Below are 22,459 nucleotides of genomic sequence, written 5' to 3'. Positions count from 1 at the left end.
GACACATCCTCTATATACTACACCACACGGGAGAGCTGACAGATCCTCTATATACTACACCACACAGGAGAGCTGACAGATCCTCTATATACTACACCACACAGGAGAGCCGACAGATCCTCTATATACTACACCACACGGGAGAGCTGACAGATCCTCTATATACTACACCACACAGGAGAGCTGACAGATCCTCTATATACTACACCACACAGGAGAGGTGACAGATCCTCTATATACTACACCACACATGAGAGCTGACACATCCTCTATATACTACACCACACAGGATAGCTGACACATCCTCTATATACTACACCACACAGGAGAGCTGACAGATCCTCTATATACTACACCACACAGGAGAGCTGACAGATCCTCTAAATACTACACCACACAGGAGAGCTGACAGATCCTCTATATACTACACCACACAGGAGAGCTGACACATCCTCTATATACTACACCACACAGGAGAGCTGACAGATCCTCTATATACTACACCACACAGGAGAGCTGACAGATCCTCTATATACTACACTACACAGGAGAGCTGACAGATCCTCTATATACTACACCACACAGGAGAGCTGACAGATCCTCTATATACTATACCACACAGGAGAGCCGACACATCCTCTATATACTACACCACACAGGAGAGCTGACACATCCTCTATATACTACACCACACAGGAGAGCTGACAGATCCTCTATATACTACACCACACAGGAGAGCTGACAGATCCTCTATATACTACACTACACAGGAGAGCTGACACATCCTCTATATACTACACCACACAGGAGAGCTGACAGATCATCTATATACTACACCACACAGGAGAGCTGACAGATCCTCTATATACTACACCACACAGGAGAGCTGACACATCCTCTATATACTACACCACACAGAAGAGCTGACAGATCCTCTATATACTACACCACACAGAAGAGCTGACACATCCTCTATATACTACACCACACAGAAGAGCTGACAGATCCTCTATATACTACACCACACAGGAGAGCTGACAGATCCTCTATATACTACACCACACAGGAGAGCTGACAGATCCTCAATATACTACACCACACAGGAGAGCTGACAGATCCTCTATATACTTCACCACACAGGAGAGCTGACAGATCCTCTATATACTACACCACAAAGGAGAGCTGACAGATCCTCTATATACTACACCACACAGGAGAGCTGACAGATCCTCTATATACTACACCACACAGGACAGCTGACAGATCCTCAATATACTACACCACACAGGAGAGCTGACAGATCCTCTATATACTACACCACACAGGAGAGCTGACACATCCTCTATATACTACACCACACAGGAGAGCCGACACATCCTCTATATACTACACCACACAGGAGAGCTGACAGATCCTCTATATACTACACCACACAGGAGAGCTGACAGATCCTCTATATACTACACCACACAGGAGAGCTGACAGATCCTCTATATACTACACCACACAGGAGAGCGGACAGATCCTCTATATACTACACCACACAGGAGAGCAGACACATCCTCTATATACTACACCACACAGGAGAGCCGACAGATCCTCTATATACTACACCACACAGGAGAGCTGACAGATCCTCTATATACTACACCACACAGGAGAGCTGACACATCCTCTATATACTACACCACACAGGAGAGCTGACACATCCTCTATATACTACACCACACAGGAGAGCAGACACATCCTCTATATACTACACCACACAGGAGAGCTGACAGATCCTCTATATACTACACCACACAGGAGAGCCGACACATCCTCTATATACTACACCACACAGGAGAGCTGACAGATCCTCTATATACTACACCACACAGGAGAGCCGACACATCCTCTATATACTACACCACACAGGAGAGCTGACAGATCCTCTATATACTACACCACACAGGAGAGCTGACAGATCCTCTATATACTACACCACACAGGAGAGCGGACACATCCTCTATATACTACACCACACAGGAGAGCGGACAGATCCTCTATATACTACACCACACAGGAGAGCTGACAGATCCTCTATATACTACACCACACAGGAGAGCTGACAGATCCTCTATATACTACACCACACAGGAATGCTGACAGATCCTCTATATACTACACCACACAGGAGAGCTGACACATCCTCTATATACTACACCACACAGGAGAGCTGACAGATCCTCTATATACTACACCACACAGGAGAGCTGACACATCCTCTATATACTACACTACACAGGAGAGCTGACACATCCTCCATATACTACACCACACAGGAGAGCTGACAGATCCTCTATATACTACACCACACAGGAGAGCTGACACATCCTCTATATACTACACCACACAGGAGAGATGACACATCCTCTATATACTACACCACAGAGGAGAGCTGACACATCCTCTATATACTACACCACACAGGAGAGCTGACACATCCTCTATATACTACACCACACAGGAGAGCTGACAGATACTCTATATACTACACCACACAGGAGAGCCGACACATCCTCTATATACTACACCACACAGGAGAGCTGACAGATCCTCTATATACTTCACCACACAGGAGAGCTGACAGATCCTCTATATACTACACCACACAGGAGAGCTGACACATCCTCTATATACTACACCACACAGGAGAGGTGACAGATCCTCTATATACTACACCACACAGGAGAGGTGACACATCCTCTATATACTACACCACACAAGAGAGCTGACACATCCTCTATATACTACACCACACAGGAGAGCTGACAGATCCTCTATATACTACACCACACAGGAGAGCTGACACATCCTCTATATACTACACCACACAGGAGAGCCGACAGATCCTCTATATACTACACCACACAGGAGAGCTGACACATCCTCTATATACTACACCACACAGGAGAGCTGACAGATCCTCTATATACTACACCACACAGGAGAGCTGACACATCCTCTATATACTACACCACACAGGAGAGCCGACAGATCCTCTATATACTACACCACACAGGAGAGCTGACACGTCCTCTATATACTACACCACACAGGAGAACTGACACATCCTCTATATACTACACCACACAGAAGAGCTGACAGATCCTCTATATACTACACCACACAGGAGAGCTGACACATCCTCTATATACTACACCACACAGGAGAGCTGACACATCCTCTATATACTACACCACACAGAAGAGCTGACAGATCCTCTATATACTACACCACACAGGAGAGCTGACACATCCTCTATATACTACACCACGCAGGAGAGCTGACACATCCTCTATATACTACACCACACAGGAGAGCTGACACATCCTCTATATACTACACCACACAGAAGAGCTGACAGATCCTCTATATACTACACCACACAGGAGAGCTGACACATCCTCTATATACTACACCACACAGAAGAGCTGACAGATCCTCTATATACTACACCACACAGGAGAGCTGACACATCCTCTATATACTACACCACACAGAAGAGCTGACAGATCCTCTATATACTACACCACACAGGAGAGCTGACACATCCTCTATATACTACACCACGCAGGAGAGCCGACACATCCTCTATATACTACACCACACAGGAGAGCTGACACATCCTCTATATACTACACCACACAGGAGAGCTGACACATCCTCTATATACTACACCACACAGGAGAGCCGACACATCCTCTATATACTACACCACACAGGAGAGCTGACAGATCCTCTATATACTACACCACACAGGAGAGGTGACACATCCTCTATATACTACACCACACAGGAGAGCTGACACATCCTCTATATACTACACCACACAGAAGAGCTGACAGATCCTCTATATACTACACCACACAGGAGAGCTGACACATCCTCTATATACTACACCACACAGAAGAGCTGACAGATCCTCTATATACTACACCACGCAGGAGAGCTGACACATCCTCTATATACTACACCACACAGGAGAGCTGACACATCCTCTATATACTACACCACACAGGAGAGCTGACACATCCTCTATATACTACACCACACAGAAGAGCTGACAGATCCTCTATATACTACACCACACAGGAGAGCTGACACATCCTCTATATACTACACCACGCAGGAGAGCTGACACATCCTCTATATACTACACCACACAGGAGAGCCGACACATCCTCTATATACTACACCACACAGGAGAGCCGACACATCCTCTATATACTACACCACACAGGAGAGCTGACACATCCTCTATATACTACACCACACAGGAGAGCTGACACATCCTCTATATACTACACCACACAGGAGAGCTGACACATCCTCTATATACTACACCACACAGGAGAGCGGACACAACCTCTATATACTACACCACACAGGAGAGCTGACAGATCCTCTATATACTACACCACACAGGAGAGCGGACACAACCTCTATATACTACACCACACAGGAGAGCTGACAGATCCTCTATATACTACACCACACAGGAGAGCTGACAGATCCTCTATATACTACACCACACAGGAGAGCGGACACAACCTCTATATACTACACCACACAGGAGAGCGGACACAACCTCTATATACTACACCACACAGGAGAGCTGACACATCCTCTATATACTACACCACACAGGAGAGCTGACAGATCCTCTATATACTACACCACACAGGAGAGCTGACACATCCTCTATATACTACACCACACAGGAGAGCTGACAGATCCTCTATATACTACACCACACAGGAGAGCTGACAGATCCTCTATATACTACACCACACAGAAGAGCTGACAGATTCTCTATATACTACACCACACAGGAGAGCTGACACATCCTCTATATACTACACCACACAGGAGAGCTGACACATCCTCTATATACTACACCACACAGAAGAGCTGACAGATCCTCTATATACTACACCACACAGGAGAGCTGACACATCCTCTATATACTACACCACACAGGAGAGCTGACAGATCCTCTATATACTACACCACACAGGAGAGCTGACAGATCCTCTATATACTACACCACACAGGAGAGCTGACAGATCCTCTATATACTACACCACTCAGGAGAGCGGACAGATCCTCTATATACTACACCACACAGGAGAGCTGACAGATCCTCTATATACAACACAATACAGGAGAGCTGACAGATCCTCTATATACTACACCACACAGGAGAGCTGACAGATCCTCTATATACTACACCACACAGGAGAGCTGACACATCCTCTATATACTACACCACACAGGAGAGCTGACAGATCCTCTATATACTACACCACACAGGAGAGCTGACACATCCTCTATATACTACACCACACAGGAGAGCTGACAGATCCTCTATATACTACACCACACAGGAGAGCTGACACATCCTCTATATACTACACCACACAGGAGAGCTGACAGATCCTCTATATACTACACCACACAGGAGAGCTGACAGATCCTCTATATACTACACCACAAAGGAGAGCTGACACATCCTCTATATACTACACCACACAGGAGAGCTGACAGATCCTCTATATACTACACAATACAGGAGAGCTGACAGATCCTCTATATACTACACCACACAGGAGAGCTGACACATCCTCTATATACTACACAATACAGGAGAGCTGACAGATCCTCTATATACTACACCACACAGGAGAGCTGACACATCCTCTATATACTACACCACACAGGAGAGCTGACACATCCTCTATATACTACACCACACAGGAGAGCCGACAGATCCTCTATATACTACACCACACAGGAGAGCTGACAGATCCTCTATATACTACACCACACAGGAGAGCCGACACATCCTCTATATACTACACCACACAGGAGAGCCGACAGATCCTCTATATACTACACCACACAGGAGAGCTGACAGATCCTCTATATACTACACCACAAAGGAGAGCTGACACATCCTCTATATACTACACCACACAGGAGAGCTGACACATCCTCTATATACTACACCACACGGGAGAGCTGACAGATCCTCTATATACTACACCACACAGGAGAGCGGACAGATCCTCTATATACTACACCACACAGGAGAGCTGACACATCCTCTATATACTACTCCACACAGGACAGATCTTCTATATACTACACCACACAGGAGAGCTGACACATCCTCTATATACTACTCCACACAGGACAGATCCTCTATATACTACACCACACAGGAGAGCTGACAGATCCTCTATATACTACACCACACAGGAGAGCTGACAGATCCTCTATATACTTCACCACACAGGAGAGCTGACAGATCCTCTATATACTTCACCACACAGAAGAGCTGACAGATCCTCTATATACTTCACCACACAGGAGAGCTGACAGATCCTCTATATACTACACCACACAGGAGAGCTGACAGATTCTCTATATACTTCACCACACAGGGGAGCTGACAGATCCTCTATATACTTCACCACACAGAAGAGCTGACAGATCCTCTATATACTACACCAAACAGGAGAGCTGACACATCCTCTATATACTACACCACACAGGAGAGCTGACAGATCCTCTATATACTACACCACACAGGAGAGCTGACAGATCCTCTATATACTACACCACACAGGAGAGCTGACAGATCCTCTATATACTACACCACACAGGAGAGCTGACAGATCCTCTATATACTACACCACACAGGAGAGCTGACACATCCTCTATATACTACACCACACAGGAGAGCTGACAGATCCTCTATATACTACACCACAGAGGAGAGCTGACACATCCTCTATATACTACACCACACAGGAGAGCTGACAGATCCTCTATATACTACACCACACAGAAGAGCTGACAGATCCTCTATATACTACACCACACAGGAGAGCCGACACATCCTCTATATACTACACCACACAGGAGAGCTGACAGATCCTCTATATGCTACACCACACAGAAGAGCTGACAGATCCTCTATATACTTCACCACACAGGAGAGCTGACAGATCCTCTATATACTACACCACACAGGAGAGCTGACAGATCCTCTATATACTACACCACACAGGAGAGCTGACAGATCCTCTATATACTACACCACACAGGAGAGCTGACAGATCCTCTATATACTACACCACACAGGAGAGCTGACAGATCCTCTATATACTACACCACACAGGAGAGCGGACAGATCCTCTATATACTACACCACACAGGAGAGTTGACAGGTCCTCTATATACTACACCACACAAGAGAACTGACACATCCTCTATATACTACACCACACAGGAGAGCTAATGTGGCACCCCAGGGGTCTGGTCTCCACGGTAATAGCAATGTTATGTCTGAGAGCAGGTGGGAGGTCTCTTGGTCAGGAATCCTATGCATGCCACACCTCCTGCCCAGTCCTGGGAGGGGAAGAACTTCCCCTATATAAAACTGGGGCTGAGGCAGGGTTAGTGAGAAGAAGAGTAGAGAAGAAGAGGAGCAGCTTAGGAAAGAAAGATCAGGAGCTCTGTGGGAGCAGTGCTAAAAGGAATCAGGGGCTGGCAGCTGAAGAGCTCGCCCTGATTGAAGAGTTACCACCGGACCCGGAGTCCGAGGCTGTGGGGATTAACCCTGACCCAGCAGCAGAAACCATGCCCTATATCCCGGGAGCAGCCTGGCTACCCCAATACTCAGGGGAGTCACATACCCTGAATGACTTTAGAGAAAAGCTGGATAGCCTCTTCCAGGTGTACCCCCTCACACAGAAGAGCAAAAAGTGAGCATCCTGGTGGCCCAACTAACCGGGGCAGCCCAAAGGGAGGTAAAGTCCTGGCCACCTGGGAGGAGGACTGTCGCGGGGATACTAACCCGGCTGAGGGACACCTTTGATACCCGCACCTCAGCCGAGATTAAGCTTAAATTCTATGGGTGCAAGCAGCGAGCACATGAGAGTATAAGGGACTATGCACTAAACCTACAAGAGGCCCTGAGAGCCATTAAGCAGACCGACCCCGACAGCGTGGGAAACGAGGACAGGCTGTTGACCGAACAATTTATAGAGGGACTATATTGCAATGTCCACCGAACCCAGTTGCGGGCCATAGCCTTACAGGATCCTCATCTGGACTTTGCACAGTTCAAGGACAGAGCCATCCGGGTGCTCCGAGAACCGGCACCGGGTGGCGTTGTGACCCACAGGCGCCCAGCTATCACTTACCACCAGGAGGCGGCGCCCTTGTCGGCAGGGCCTGTGAGGGCTGATGCGCAGGCTTTGAACAATGACCCGGCTCCAGACCTGCACCATCAGGTCCAAGAGCTAGCTAAAAGCGTTGCTGCGCTAACCCGAACTGTGCAGTCTTTACAGGTTTCCACTCCAGGGAAGATCCAGCTGGCATCCGGACCGGAGGACATCCCGTGGCGTCGACCAAGGAGGACCCCACCGGCCAGAGGAAAACCCAGCGACCGATACAACGAGGACGGACAACCCATCTGCCGCTGCTGCAATCAACCCGGACATATGGCAAGGTACTGTCCTTTAAACTGGCACAACCTGGGGTAGAGGGCCAACCCCCAGGAAAAAGATCACCAGGCCCATCGAACTGGCGCGACAAATATGTGGGAGGACGTCCAGTCTTGCCTGTGGTACTGGATGGCATTCCTATGAGTGCCCTACTGGACACCGGGTCACAGGTCACCACCATCCCGTACGTGCTCTTCAAGCAGTACTGGAATGACTCGGATATAACCCGCTACCCTGACGACGACTTGAGTATCATTGCCAGCAATGGTCAACCCGTGCAGCAGATCGGATTTAAAGAGATGACCATTAAAATCGGTAGAGTCGAACTGGCAGCACAGGGACTGATCATTGTGGACATTGACAAGCGCGAGAGTCACCCAAAGATAACTCTAGGAACTAATGTGATTGAAAATTGTCTTGCAGAGGTGATTTTCATTTTACAGCAGGTTGCCAAGAACGCCAGCTCCGGCCAGCAGCGAGTGCTCCAGAAAGAGATCCGGGCACTGATGCGACGGCAACAAGTGGAACTCTCCGGCGGTGAGATTGGTAGCGTAAGAATGTGTGACCCTTTCCCTATTGCCATACCCCCGAAAAGTGAAATGATGATTTGGTGCCGGGCAGCTATTGGTCTAAGAGGTAGAGACTACCAAGCAATAGTAGAACCCGTCTACTCAGACAGTAGGCCCACCATTTTGACAGCACGGGGGTGGTTGATGTACGCCATGGGAGGGTACCCGTTTGCATAATAAATATTGGGAAAAGGGAAGTATACCTGCCCCGGTATGCTACGCTAGCCAAATTATATACTATCAACCAAAATTCTATACAGTCTGTGGAACCCTTGCCTCCATCTCATCCGGAGGAAGGTAACGGCTCTGAGAAAATAATGGAGGACTGGTGTCAGCAACTACATTTGGGTACTGACTCCACTCCCTCCCACCAGAAACAGGGAGTCTACCGGGTGGTTCAAGAGTACGAGAGAGTGTTTAGTAAACACCCGTTAGACTTCGGGCGAGTCAAGGGGGTAGAACACCACATCCCCACGGGAGACCATCCTCCCATAAAAGAGAGGTATCGGCCCGTACCCCCTGCACACTACCAACACGCCAAGGGGATGCTTAGAGACATGAAGGAGGCTGGGGTAATCAGGGATAGCTGTAGCCCCTGGGCAGCTCCACTAGTCTTGGTCAAAAAGAAAGACAACACCATGAGAATGTGTGTAGATTACCGGAAAATTAACCGTATCACACACAAGGATGCGTACCCCTTACCAAGAATAGAGGAGTCTTTGGCTGCTTTAAAATCTGCTAACTTCTTCTCCACCTTGGATCTCACTAGCGGGTACTGGCAGGTTCCTGTAGCAGAGGCGGATCGGGAGAAGACCGCATTCACCACCCCGATGGGACTTAGCGAGTTTACCTGCATGCCGTTTGGACTCTGCAACGCACCAGGAACCTTCCAGCGATTGATGGAGTGCTGTCTGGGAAACCGGAACTTTGAGACGGTCCTGTTATACCTGGACGATGTCATCATCTACTCCAAGACCTACGAGGACCACCTGAAACACCTGGCAGAAGTGTTCGAAGCCCTGGCAAACTACGGCCTAAAGGTGAAACCCTCCAAGTGTCACCTCCTGAAACCAAAGGTGCAGTACCTGGGACACGTGGTGAGTGCTGACGGAGTGGCTCCCGACCCTGATAAGATCACCGCAATTAAGGAATGGCCAAGCCCCTCCAGCGTAAAGGAAGTGAGGCAGTTCCTCGGGTTGGTAGGCTACTACCGAAGGTTCATACCCGGTTTCACCAAAAAGGCAGCTCCTATGCAGGACCTCCTGATAGGCCAGTCCAGGAAGGCCAAGAACCAGAAGCCGCCCTTCAGATGGGAGAAGCTGGAAGAAGAGTCCTTCCGCCAGCTGAAGATGGCCCTCACGGGGGATGAAATCCTGGCGTACCCTGATTACAGCCAGCCCTTTATCCTCTACACCGACGCCAGTAACATCGGGCTAGGAGCCGTACTATCCCAGATCCAGCAGGGGAAAGAACGGGTAATTGCTTACGCCAGCCGAAAACTGCGACCCACCGAAAGAAACCCTGAGAATTACAGCTCATTTAAGCTAGAGTTCCTGGCAGTGGTGTGGGCAGTCACCGAACGCTTTAAGCACTACCTCGCTTCTTCCCGGTTCACCGTGTACACGGATAACAACCCGTTGACACACCTGGACACTGCAAGACTCGGTGCCCTAGAGCAGAGATGGATGGCCCGCTTGTCCAACTATGAGTTTACAATCAAATACCGGGCAGGACGCTCCAATACCAACGCAGACGCCCTGTCCAGGATGCCAAACCTACCGGACGTAGGGGAAGATTCAGAGGAACTGGAAGAAGTTGAGCTCCCCGCGTTCCACCGTCATGGGACTATCCAGTATTCCCACCGTGTAAGAAGTAAGCAAACCGCTACGTTCAACCCCTTACCTCATTACAACTGGGTGGAGACGCAGGACAGTGACCCTGCCTTCCGTCTGGTAAAGGAGATGCTGACTCGGCCTGATGCACGCCTTGACCCGGACGCTCCGGAGGAAGCCAAACAACTGTGGGCTGAGAAGAGTCGACTATTCCTTTACAAGGGAAAGTTGTGCCGCAGAATGGTTAACTCCCGGACGCATGAACTAATCTGGCAAGTAGTGGTGCCAAGAAGAGACGCAGCTATGGTGATGGAGGCATACCACGACGGAGCTGGGCATTTCGGATGGAAGAAGCTGGAGTTCCTGCTGCGCGGGCGGTTCCATTGGGTAGGCATGAGAGGAATCATCGAGAGGTGGTGCAGAGACTGTGGCCCATGCAACTTAAGAAGGAGGGACCGTGCCAGCCAGAAGACTCCCCTGCGGTCCATCATCACCAGACAGCCGATGGAACTGGTAGCCTTGGATCATGTAAAACTGACCCCAAGCAGAAGTGGCTACGTCTACGCGTTAACCATCGTGGATCACTACTCCCGGTTCTTGGTTGTCGTCCCCGTCAAGGACTTAACGGCTCACACAGCAGCTAGAGCCTTCCAGCAGCACTTCTGCAGTCCGCATGGATACCCGGAGCAGGTGCTGACGGACCAGGGGCCTGCCTTTGAAGCGGAGGTCTTCCAGGAGTTCTGCACCCTGTATGGATGCCGGAAGATAAGAACAACACCCTATCACCCGCAAACTAATGGACTTTGTGAGAAAATGAACCAGGTGGTGATAGATCTCCTGAAAACATTGCCCCTGGAGGAACGCAGTCTGTGGCCTGAGAAGCTGCCCGACCTGGTGGACCTATACAACCACATCCCTGTAGGTTCCACCAACTTTACCCCGGCTTACCTAATGAGGGCAAGACCTGGTAAGCTTCCTGTTGATCTGGAGATGGGAGTCCTGACACCCGAGGACACTTCACCAGAAGCCAACTGGGACACAGAGAGGCAGCAGCAATACCGAAAAGTACAGGAGAGCGTGGAGCGTAGTCTCTGTCAAGCTAGGGAAAGACAAGAGAAAACTTACAACCAATATGCTCCCGCTGTTCCCCTGGTGCCCGGAGAGCAGGTCTTGAAGAGGAAAAGACGGCTCCACAAGTTGGACGACCAATGGGAGAAGGACCCGTACACCGTACTGCCCTCAAGCCACGACAACCCAAAGATCTGTACAATCAGTAAAGACGGAGGGGAAACCACAGCCATTGTATCCCGGGATCACCTAAAGAAGTGTCCCGAACAGCTACGGAACCCTGAAGAGGAACAAGAGGACCCTCGACCCGTAGAGGAAAGGGAAGATATGGTTAGTACTGTGCTCGGAGACTTCCCTCGGTCTTGGACTCAAGTCAATGGTGCTGTTGTGGTACCCGTCCTCACGTTCCTCCAACCAGCATCCCAAATGCCTACGGAGACACAGGTAGAACTGGAAGAACAGCCGGTCCAGGAGGCAGAAGGCCCCACACAAGCAGACCAGGAAAATCAACCCTCTGCTTATAGTGAGCCTGCCATACCCCTAGTGAGCCAAAGAGTCCGTAGACGGCTGCCCAGTTTACCCTTGACAGCTCCTATACCCTGTAGCTCAGGACCAATCAACCAGCTCCGTAGGTCCACTAGGGTCACTAGAGGCTAGCTGCCCATACGGTGGAGGATCTAAATGTTCAAGCTATTTTATTAATGTTTACCTGTTTATTGTTGCTTGTGTATAATTATGTGTTTCTAGTTATTTATAGGAGTCTTTGGTGGATTTACCGGGAATCCTTTGTACATATGTTGGAGCGTAACCCAGGAATGGACTGAAAGACTGTTAAGGACTCGGGGCAGGACAGACCCCTACCTGGTTACGTCTCCCTGTGTTGGTGAAATAGACACCCTTGTTTTCCTCAAAAGTTACACCCGGTTGCGGACACGCCGTGACCACCTTATGTGTTGTCTCTATCAGAATGTTATTGTTTGCACCTTCTTATGTTTACAAAAGTATGTTTAGTCCCGGAGTACTAACTTTCACTAGGGGGGAATGTGGCACCCCAGGGGTCTGGTCTCCACAGTAATAGCAATGTTATGTCTGAGAGCAGGTGGGAGGTCTCTTGGTCAGGAATCCTATGCATGCCACACCTCCTGCCCAGTCCTGGGAGGGGAAGAACTTCCCCTATATAAAACTGGGGCTGAGGCAGGGTTAGAGAGAAGAAGAGTAGAGAAGAAGAGGAGCAGCTTAGGAAAGAAAGATCAGGAGCTCTGTGGGAGCAGTGCTAAAAGGAATCAGGGGCTGGCAGCTGAAGAGCTCGCCCTGATTGAAGAGTTACCACCGGACCCGGAGTCCGAGGCTGTGGGGATTAACCCTGACCCAGCAGCAGAAACCGACCGGCAGGGGATTTCAGGTCCTCTGGCCAAGAAACCCGAAGGCACGGTCACACGCGTGGGACCAGCACCGCCGTCGTGGAGCGGAAGCCACTAGAAGGCCCCGAGTCACCGGCCATACGGGTGAGCACCACACGGTACACTCAGGGACGTGGGCTACCTTTACCCGCCTCTAGCAAGGAAGCCAGAAGAGTACAATTAGTTGGGGAGGCCTACAACTCCGCCTGGCCAAGGGGGATCCCATCTGCTCAAGGACTGACCAGGCCCCGACCGCTAGCCAGTACTCCGGGAGGGTCTATCTTTGTCACCAGTAAAGACCCTGAACTACACCGCATCGTCTCTGAGTGGTTCCTGCTACCCCCATCATCCACGTCGGCTGCCCTGAGGCCATCCCCTCCCGTTGGGGGTTATACCATCCACACTGCACCATCCTTCCACCGGCCTCAGCGGTCTGCCCTGCAGTGGCAGCTCCATAGCTGCATTCAACGGGTGGCGTAGTCGTCCTACATCTACTGCTAATATACCGCCACTTAGTCTGACACCCTGGGCACGGACCGGGTCACCGCCACAAGGACTACTACCCCTATCCAGATCCGGCTCCGGGTATCGCTTGAACATGGCCCAGGGGGCGCGTCACTGACACATCCTCTATATACTACACCACACAGGAGAGCTGACAGATCCTCTATATACTACACCACACAGGAGAGCTGACACATCCTCTATATACTACACCACACAGAAGAGCTGACACATCCTCTATATACTACACCACACAGAAGAGCTGACAGATCCTCTATATACTACACCACACAGGAGAGCTGACAGATCCTCTATATACTACACCACACAGGAGAGCCGACAGACCCTCTATATACTACACCACACAGGAGAGCTGACAGATCCTCTATATACTACACCACACAGGAGAGCTGACACATCCTCTATATACTACACCACACAGGAGAGCTGACAGATCCTCTATATACTACACCACACAGGAGAGCCGACAGATCCTCTATATACTACACCACACAGGAGAGCTGACAGATCCTCTATATACTACACCACACAGGAGAGCTGACACATCCTCTATATACTACACCACACAGGAGAGCTGACACATCCTCTATATACTACACCACACAGGAGAGCTGACAGATCCTCTATATACTACACCACACAGGAGAGCTGACACATCCTCTATATACTACACCACACAGGAGAGCTGACAGATCCTCTATATACTACACCACACAGGAGAGCTGACAGATCCTCTATATACTACACCACACAGGAGAGCTGACAGATCCTCTATATACTACACCACACAGGAGAGCGGACAGATCCTCTATATACTACACCACACAGGAGAGCTGACAGATCCTCTATATACTACACAATACAGGAGAGCTGACAGATCCTCTATATACTACACCACACAGGAGAGCTGACAGATCCTCTATATACTACACCACACAGGAGAGCTGACACATCCTCTATATACTACACCACACAGGAGAGCTGACAGATCCTCTATATACTACACCACACAGGAGAGCTGACACATCCTCTATATACTACACCACACAGGAGAGCTGACAGATCCTCTATATACTACACCACACAGGAGAGCTGACAGATCCTCTATATACTACACCACACAGGAGAGCTGACAGATCCTCTATATACTACACCACACAGGAGAGCTGACACATCCTCTATATACTACACCACACAGGAGAGCTGACAGATCCTCTATATACTACACAATACAGGAGAGCTGACAGATCCTCTATATACTACACCACACAGGAGAGCTGACACATCCTCTATATACTACACAATACAGGAGAGCTGACAGATCCTCTATATACTACACCACACAGGAGAGCTGACACATCCTCTATATACTACACCACACAGGAGAGCGGACAGATCCTCTATATACTACACCACACAGGAGAGCTGACACATCCTCTATATACTACTCCACACAGGACAGATCCTCTATATACTACACCACACAGGAGAGCTGACACATCCTCTATATACTACACCACACAGGAGAGCTGACAGATCCTCTATATACTACACCACACAGGAGAGCTGACAGATCCTCTATATACTACACCACACAGGAGAGCTGACAGATCCTCTATATACTTCACCACACAGGAGAGCTGACAGATCCTCTATATACTTCACCACACAGAAGAGCTGACAGATCCTCTATATACTTCACCACACAGGAGAGCTGACAGATCCTCTATATACTACACCACACAGGAGAGCTGACAGATCCTCTATATACTTCACCACACAGGAGAGCTGACAGATCCTCTATATACTTCACCACACAGAAGAGCTGACAGATCCTCTATATACTACACCAAACAGGAGAGCTGACACATCCTCTATATACTACACCACACAGGAGAGCTGACAGATCCTCTATATACTACACCACACAGGATAGCTGACACATCCTCTATATACTACACCACACAGGATAGCTGACACATCCTCTATATACTACACCTCACAGGAGAGCTGACAGATCCTCTATATACTACACCACACAGGAGAGCTGACAGATCCTCTATATACTACACCACACAAGAGAGCTGACACATCCTCTATATACTACACCACACAGGATAGCTGACACAACCTCTATATATTACACCACACAGGAGAGCTGACAGATCCTCTATATACTACACCACACAGGAGACCTGACAGATCCTCTATATACTACACCACACAGGAGAGCTGACAGATCCTCTATATACTACACCACACAGGAGAGCTGACAGATCCTCTATATACTACACCACACAGGAGAACTGACACAACCTCTATATACTACACCACACAGGAGAGATGACACATCCTCTATATACTACACCACACAGGAGAGCCGACAGATCCTCTATATACTACACCACACAGGAGAGCTGACAGATCCTCTATATACTACACCACACAGGAGAGCTGACAGATCCTCTATATACTACACCACACAGGAGAGCTGACAGATCCTCAATATACTACACCACACAGGAGAGCTGACAGATCATCTATATACTACACCACACAGGAGAGCCGACAGATCCTCTATATACTACACCACACAGGAGAGCTGACAGATCATCTATATACTACACCACACAGGAGAGCCGACAGATCCTCTATATACTACACCACACAGGAGAGCGGACAGATCCTCTATATACTACACCACACAGGAGAGCTGACAGATCCTCTATATACTACACCACACAGGAGAGCCGACAGATCCTCTATATACTACACCACACAGGAGAGCTGACAGATCATCTATATACTATACCACACAGGAGAGCTGACAGATCCTCTATATACTACACCACACAGGAGAGCTGACAGATCCTCTATATACTACACCACACAGGAGAGCTGACAGATCCTCTATATACTACACCACACAGGAGAGCTGACAGATCCTCTATATACTGCACCACACAGGAGAGCTGACAGATCGTCTATATACTACACCACACAGGAGAGCGGACACATCCTCTATATACTACACCACACAGGAGAGCTGACACATCCTCTATATACTACACCACACAGGAGAGCTGACAGATCCTCTATATACTACACCACACAGGAGAGCTGACAGATCCTCTATATACTACACCACACAGGAGAGCTGACAGATCCTCTATATACTACACCACACAGGAGAGCTGACAGATCCTCTATATACTACACCACACAGGAGAGCTGACACATCCTCTATATACTACACCACACAGGAGAGCTGACAGATCCTCTATATACTACATCACACAGGAGAGCCGACAGATCCTCTATATACTACACCACACAGGAGAGCTGACAGATCATCTATATACTATACCACACAGGAGAGCTGACAGATCCTCTATATACTACACCACACAGGAGAGCTGACAGATCCTCTATATACTACACCACACAGGAGAGCTGACAGATCCTCTATATACTACACCACACAGGAGAACTGACACATCCTCTATATACTACACCACACAGGAGAGCTGACAGATCATCTATATACTACACCACACAGGAGAGCTGACAGATCCTCTATATACTGCACCACACAGGAGAGCTGACAGATCGTCTATATACTACACCACACAGGAGAGCTGACAGATCCTCTATATACTACACCACACAGGAGAGCCGACAGATCCTCTATATACTACACCACACAGGAGAGCGGACACATCCTCTATATACTACACCACACAGGAGAGCGGACACATCCTCTATATACTACACCACACAGGAGAGCTGACACATTCTCTATATACTACACCACACAGGAGAGCTGACAGATCCTCTATATACTACACCACACAGGAGAGCTGACAGATCCTCTATATACTACACCACACAGGAGAGCTGACAGATCCTCTATATACTACACCACACAGGAGAGCTGACACATCCTCTATATACTACACCACACAGGAGAGCTGACAGATCCTCTATATACTACACCACACAGGAGAGCTGACAGATCCTCTATATACTACACCACACAGGAGAGCTGACACATCCTCTATATACTACACCACACAGGAGAGCTGACACATCCTCTATATACTACACCACACAGGAGAGCCGACAGATCCTCTATATACTACACCACACAGGAGAGCTGACACATCCTCTATATACTACACCACACAGGAGAGCTGACAGATCCTCTATATACTACACCACACAGGACAGCCGACAGATCCTCTATATACTACACCACACAGGACAGCCGACATATCCTCTATATACTACACCACACAGGAGAGCTGACAGATCCTCTATATACTACACCACACAGGAGAGCCGACAGATCCTCTATATACTACACCACACAGGAGAGCTGACAGATCCTCTATATACTACACCACACAGGAGAGCTGACCGATCCTCTATATACTACACCACACAGGATAGCTGACAGATCCTCTATATACTACACCACACAGGAGAGCTGACACATCCTCTATATACTACACCACACAGGAGAGCCGACAGATCCTCTATATACTATACCACACAGGAGAGCTGACAGATCCTCTATATACTACACCACACAGGAGAGCTGACAGATCCTCTATATACTACACCACACAGGAGAGCTGACAGATCCTCTATATACTACACCACACAGGAGAACTGACACATCCTCTATATACTACACCACACAGGAGAGCTGACAGATCATCTATATACTACACCACACAGGAGAGCTGAGAGACCCTCTATATACTGCACCACACAGGAGAGCTGACAGATCGTCTATATACTACACCACACAGGAGAGCGGACACATCCTCTATATACTACACCGCACAGGAGAGCGGACACATCCTCTATATACTACACCACACAGGAGAGCTGACACATCCTCTATATACTACACCACACAGGAGAGCTGACAGATCCTCTATATACTACACCACACAGGAGAGCTGACAGATCCTCTATATACTACACCACACAGGAGAGCTGACAGATCCTCTATATACTACACCACAAAGGAGAGGTGACAGATCCTCTATATACTACACCACACAGGAGAGCTGACAGATCCTCTATATACTACACCACACAGGATAGCTGACACATCCTCTATATACTACACCACACAGGAGAGCTGACAGATCCTCTATATACTACACCACACAGGAGCGCTGACAGATCCTCTATATACTACACCACACAGGAGAGCCGACAGATCCTCTATATACTACACCACACAGGACAGCCGACATATCCTCTATATACTACACCACACAGGAGAGCTGACAGATCCTCTATATACTACACCACACAGGAGAGCTGACAGATCCTCTATATACTACACCACACAGGAGAGCTGACAGACCCTCTATATACTACACCACACAGGAGAGCTGACACATCCTCTATATACTACACCACACAGGAGAGCTGACAGATCCTCTATATACTACACCACACAGGAGAGCTGACAGATCCTCTATATACTACACCACACAGGAGAGCTGACAGATCCTCTATATACTACACCACACAGGAGAGCTGATAGATCCTCTATATACTACACCACACAGGAGAGCTGACACATCCTCTATATACTACACCACACAGGAGAGCTGACAGATCCTCTATTTACTACACCACACAGGAGAGCTGACAGATCCTCTATATACTACACCACACAGGAGAGCTGACAGATCCTCTATATACTACACCACACAGGAGAGCTGACAGAACCTCTATATACTACACCACACAGGAGAGCTGACAGATCCTCTATATACTACACCACACAGGAGAGCTGACAGATCCTCTATATACTACACCACACAGGAGAGCTGACAGATCCTCTATATACTACACCACACAGGAGAGCTGACAGATCCTCTATATACTACACCACACAGGAGAGCTGACAGATCCTCTATATGCTACACCACACAGGAGAGCTGACAGATCCTCTATATACTGCACCACACAGGAGAGCTGACAGATCCTCTATATACTACACCACACAGGAGAGCTGACAGATCCTCTATATACTATACCACACAGGAGAGCTGACAGATCCTCTATATACTACACCACACAGGAGAGCCGACAGATCCTCTATATACTACACCACACAGGAGAGCTGACAGATCCTCTATATACTACACCACACAGGAGAACTGACAGATCCTCTATATACTACACCACACAGGAGAACTGACACATCCTCTATATACTACACCACACAGGAGAGCTGACACATCCTCTATATACTACACCACACAGGAGAGCTGACACATCCTCTATATACTACACCACACAGGAGAGCCGACAGATCCTCTATATACTACACCACACAGGAGAGCTGACAGATCATCTATATACTACACCACACAGGAGAGCTGACAGATCCTCTATATACTACACCACACAGGAGAGCCGACAGATCCTCTATATACTACACCACACAGGAGAGCTGACAGATCATCTATATACTATACCACACAGGAGAGCTGACAGATCCTCTATATACTACACCACACAGGAGAGCTGACAGATCCTCTATATACTACACCACACAGGAGAGCTGACAGATCCTCTATATACTACACCACACAGGAGAACTGACACATCCTCTATATACTACACCACACAGGAGAGCTGACAGATCCTCTATATACTACACCACACAGGAGAACTGACAGATCCTCTATATACTACACCACACAGGAGAACTGACACATCCTCTATATACTACACCACACAGGAGAGCTGACACATCCTCTATATACTACACCACACAGGAGAGCTGACAGATCCTCTATATACTACACCACACAGGAGGGCCGACAGATCCTCTATATACTACACCACACAGGAGAGGTGACAGATCCTCTATATACTACACCACACAGGACAGCTGACAGATCCTCTATATACTACACCACACAGGAGAGCTGACAGATCCTCTATATACTACACCACACAGGAGAGCGGAGAGATCCTCTATATACTACACCACACAGGAGAGCGGACAGATCCTCTATATACTACACCACACAGGAGAGCTGACAGATCCTCTATATACTACACCACACAGGAGAGCTGACAGATCCTCTATATACTACACCACACAGGAGAGCTGACAGATCCTCTATATACTACACCACACAGGAGAGCTGACAGATCCTCTATATACTACACCACACAGGAGAGCTGACAGATCCTCTATATACTACACCACACAGGAGAGCCGACAGATCCTCTATATACTACACCACACAGGAGAGCTGACAGATCATCTATATACTACACCACACAGGAGAGCTGACAGATCCTCTATATACTACACCACACAGGAGAGCCGACAGATCCTCTATATACTACACCACACAGGAGAGCTGACAGATCATCTATATACTATACCACACAGGAGAGCTGACAGATTGTCTATATACTACACCACACAGGAGAGCTGACAGATCCTCTATATACTACACCACACAGGAGAGCTGACAGATCCTCTATATACTACACCACACAGGAGAACTGACACATCCTCTATATACTACACCACACAGGAGAGCTGACAGATCATCTATATACTACACCACACAGGAGAGCTGACAGATCCTCTATATACTGCACCACACAGGAGAGCTGACAGATCGTCTATATACTACACCACACAGGAGAGCTGACAGATCCTCTATATACTACACCACACAGGAGAGCCGACAGATCCTCTATATACTACACCACACAGGAGAGCGGACACATCCTCTATATACTACACCACACAGGAGAGCGGACACATCCTCTATATACTACACCACACAGGAGAGCTGACACATTCTCTATATACTACACCACACAGGAGAGCTGACAGATCCTCTATATACTACACCACACAGGAGAGCTGACAGATCCTCTATATACTACACCACACAGGAGAGCTGACAGATCCTCTATATACTACACCACACAGGAGAGCTGACAGATCCTCTATATACTACACCACACAGGAGAGCTGACAGATCCTCTATATACTACACCACACAGGATAGCTGACACATCCTCTATATACTACACCACACAGGAGAGCTGACAGATCCTCTATATACTACACCACACAGGAGAGCTGACACATCCTCTATATACTACACCACACAGGAGAGCCGACAGATCCTCTATATACTACACCACACAGGAGAGCTGACAGATCCTCTATATACTACACCACACAGGAGAGCTGACAGATCCTCTATATACTACACCACACAGGAGAGCTGACAGATCCTCTATATACTACACCACACAGGAGAGCCGACAGATCCTCTATATACTACACCACACAGGAGAGCTGACAGATCATCTATATACTACACCACACAGGAGAGCTGACAGATCCTCTATATACTACACCACACAGGAGAGCTGACAGATCCTCTATATACTACACCACACAGGAGAGCTGACAGATCCTCTATATA

The sequence above is a fragment of the Phyllobates terribilis genome, unplaced genomic scaffold (assembly GCF_046119375.1).
Source record: "Phyllobates terribilis strain yellow unplaced genomic scaffold, ASM4611937v1 Scaffold_9__5_contigs__length_417890890, whole genome shotgun sequence".
NCBI lineage: Eukaryota > Metazoa > Chordata > Amphibia > Anura > Dendrobatidae > Phyllobates > Phyllobates terribilis.
This window is presented reverse-complemented; position numbering follows the sequence as displayed.